Source organism: Rhagoletis pomonella, unplaced genomic scaffold (assembly GCF_013731165.1).
Source record: "Rhagoletis pomonella isolate Grant_MI unplaced genomic scaffold, Rhpom_1.0 Rhpom_scaffold_00008, whole genome shotgun sequence".
Taxonomy (NCBI): Eukaryota; Metazoa; Arthropoda; class Insecta; order Diptera; family Tephritidae; genus Rhagoletis; species Rhagoletis pomonella.
Window position 1 is genome coordinate 28,700,437 of NW_023458562.1, and position 3,977 is coordinate 28,704,413.

The window sequence follows — 3,977 nt, forward strand, 5'->3', positions numbered from 1 at the left end:
TGCCAATAAAGCAACAAGAATATCAGTACTAGTAGTAGCAACAACAAAATTACACTAAATATTAAATAATGCCATTGACAAGTGCAAATAAACTAGTATTGCAGTAGATAATTACAATAATAAGCACAGCACTCACACAAACTCGTGGTTTGAAATTTAATACAAGTCAAGCAATCGTACATGTGAACCAGTGAAACAGCAGTTGTTTGCATTCGTATAAGCGTTGGCATTTATTTGAACAAGTGAAACGGCAGTTATTTACTGGCATACAAATAATTTTAGTTTACCACATTTAAATTGCGTCAAGTTGGTTTTTGTGGCTTGATAATGAGGTAACAAAGTCGGCAGATTTTTATTGTATGCGTGTAAGTTCAAAGTGGTAAAATTTATTAATTTACTTATTTACTAGCTACTATAACAGTAGTGTTCAGTAAAGCGAAATCAGCTATCATTACACATATTAGGTGTATTCCCTAAGTCTAGCAAAATTCTTGCACGAGGTACAGATTGCGCGGCTTGCAAAGTTTTCCTATAGCCATACGTACATCGTGCGAGGATTTTGCAAGACTTAGTGAAGATAGCAAAATTTTGAAATTTTAGTTGGTACATATTTGTAAAAGGAAGCTTTAAAAGCTATGCTGATTTAATTGGGGGGAATTTGGGCATTCCTTAAATTAATTTTTGCATTCCTTAAATTAATTTTTGCATTTCTTCTAAAGTGTACAAAAATTTTGGAAAGACTTTGTTAAGCGCATTTTTAAATATTCATACAACGGGGGTACTTACGGCAACGATAGAAATAAAACTATCTCGGCGAAACGGTGCCCGGCGAACTTCGCATTTCGCTTTGGCTGTGTTCAATTTCATGTGCTTGTGGGTGTTCTAATTTTGACAGCGCGAATTTCGCTGTGGTGAGTTCGCCGTTCGCCGGCATTGTATTTCAGCTATAAGTATGAATATTTAAAAATGCACTCAACAAAGTCTTTCCAAAATTTTCAACACTTTAGAAGAAATGCAAAAATCAATTTAAGGAATGCCAAAATTCCCCCCAATTAAATCAGCACAGCTTTTAAAGTTTCCTTTTACAAATATTTACCAACTAAACTTTCAAAATTTTGCTATCTTCTCCCCATTTTTAAAACGACAGCATATTATTACCCTTGTTGCTGCATATTTGAACACTCGACAAATTTGCGGCTTTTGGTCCACTCAGCCGCACACACATTCATTAGTGTGCCCTGTGGCAGTGCGGCATGATGAATTTGTAATTGACACTGTAATGAAAGGATTTGTGGAGTGCAAAATTGCTTGATGTCGAAATTTGCCAGAGAATTCGTAGATGAGGCTGTCATAATATTTAATCAAAAACGAAGCACAGTACGTTCGTGTGATGGTAATAAAAGAAATGTGTTTAATGTGAGTTCTTTGAAATAGACTAGTAATTTTTAAGCAAAAATACAACCGACTTCAATGCATGTATGAAAATTTTAGCCGTTAATTTCTTCACGATCCAATGATCGGAACCAAACCAAATTAGTATGTGACTACGCTTAAGGTACCACCTTTCCGATTAAAAAAAATGATAAACTTTTTGTGAAGTCGGTTCAAAATTGGAAGATGCGTCCTTGTAGAAAAAATAATGTAATAGTTTTCAATTTCATACAATTATTTTTATTCCTAAACTTCGTTAATTGCCTTTTCTCTTTTGCAAGGTTGCGATAGATATTATTGTTGAAATTGGAGTTGATTTAAATCAATTAATTTGTTAAGAAGGTTCTTATTTCTCATATTCTCTTGTTCGAGTTTGGGGAATTCCTTTTCTTGCGTTTCTCGTCAGGAAAGTTCCCATGTATTTTCTGGGGAACCTATGTGTAGATGATATTTAGTATTAAAAAATTGTTAAATAATAATAATAATAATAGATTGGCGCTTACACATATGTAAGTGTTTGGCCGAGCTTCTCCTCCGATTTGTGGCGTGCGCCTTGATGTTGTTTCACAAAGAGGAGGGTCCTACAGTTTTGCGCCGACTCCGAACGGCGATTGTATTTTTACGAGAAGCTGTTTTTCATGGCAGAAATACATACAGAGGTTTGACATTGCCTGCCGATTTGCGACCGCTGTTAAGAAACCACCTTTTTTCTAACTGCTAACCACTACACCACAGCGGCCAAATGGGTATTATTATTGGAAGTCTCGTAAAGAGAAGCAGAGTTTTCCGATCGAAAATTATTGACTTTCAAGAATTCTATCCCATTTCTACGACTGCCCTAATGTGCATTTATGAAGTTATTAGCTAACCTTAACCTGATACAGGACTTACAATATGAAAATAGGCCTAGGGTTGCTGGTTCATCATGTTATCTCTTAAAGGAATATATTTACAATTAAATTACGGAATCCAGATTCCTTTCGGCTGTCGACTTTACTCTCTAAATGTGATGAGTATTTCAACTTAATAAAACAGCCAAAATATTTGAAATAATGTGAGCTTTCCAGCTCATGAAACATACAGCGAGTCTTTTAGCTGTTCTCTAATGTATTTGCGTTTAGAATAACGAAGCTCTATTTGATAGCATTTATTTGCCCAGACGTTATGCAACTTATATGGAGAGAGAAAACTTACAGCATTCTGCACTCAATAGAAATAACTCCACACATACTTTGCCTCAAAATTTGGAGACCGCCAGACTATCAGTCCAGCGTAGACAGAACTTTGACGGCACTCCATTCATATAAAGTTTTGTTTTAGTCTTTTGTGTCGTTATATTGCTGATTGAGACATTTTGTGCCTCTTAACCGCATGTCTCCAAACAAGTATATTTCAAGTAAAATAATATATTTATGTATATTTATATTTAATGCAAGTATCTTGTCGTCATTGGATTCCATGCTCTGTTGTCCTTGCATTGCTCGCTGTAGTCTCGCTCTTCCTCCTTATTTACTTAACTGCTTGTCGTTCTGCTGTCTGCTGGTCGACATGCCTGCCCACCTGCCGCGCTTGACTCTACCTCTCAGCTTTTGGTTGGTTTCTTGTATCTCTGATTTGACTAATTGCTGGGTAAATCTTGGTAAAACTTTTGAAATTAATTAAAATTTTCAAGGCGCGTAACGACGCGACAGCTTGAAATTGGTATGTTTGCAAATGGGTAGCTGGCTACAGACAGGCTTAGCTGATGAGCGAGACTGTTTCTTGAGGACATTTGTTCCCCATACGTGATTTTCGACAATACAAAGTGTCGTTAGTCATTTGTATTTATGTACATACATATGTATGTATATATGTATGTATGTACAGTGTATGTGTTATGTTGTAATTACTCTTGGTAAGTTTATGTTAATGGCGTTATGATGAATATGACATGCGATGTGTGAGACTATATTAGTTGTTATTGCTACATACAGCGTATTCTAATCCTCTAGGTATTCGAGAGTTAAAACAAAAAAAGATACAGAATTTTGGTTGGAGAGGGGCTATTAGGGGTTAACTTGTCAAATGAGGTTAAATTAACAAGACGTCTAGTCTAACTCGTTTAACTGATGAGTGACCTCTCGAAGTTCAAGCTGTATGACCCATCAGATTCCAACCGGTAATATACCAATTTGTAAGCAAAAAATACAGCTGACTTCAATACTGCGTTACCGTTAATTTCTTCATGACTCAATGATTGGCACTAAACCAAAGGAGTATGGGCACACTCTTGATGCACCACCTACAGGCCCGACGAGAGGGAGGGCGAAAGGGGTGAATCCCTGCGGGCCCGGGCCTTTATAGGGACCAGACATATCAGAATCACAACTTGTTATTATTTTGTTACAGTGTACTTGCTCTTTCGTTATAGGCTTTTATTATAAATATATTCCGATCCGTTCTGATTGTTTCTGACATCACATGCTTTTAAATTAATACAATTTGTGTATAGGTGCCCGAGTTTGTGTACGCGATAAAGTACCGAAATTACTAATTTTTTCGTTGTC

At 36.3% G+C, this 3,977-nt stretch overlaps 1 long non-coding RNA gene across 1 annotated transcript in view; it reads left to right on the forward strand.

Annotated features, from left to right (window-relative positions):
• The first annotated feature begins 210 nt into the window (after positions 1 to 210).
• LOC118744584 overlaps positions 211 to 3,977 on the forward strand; it is a 28,327-nt gene continuing 24,560 nt past the window's right edge. Inside the window, exon 1 of the long non-coding RNA XR_004993565.1 lies at positions 211 to 365. This is a non-coding gene — a long non-coding RNA (uncharacterized LOC118744584). The remainder of the gene's footprint in view (positions 366 to 3,977) is intronic.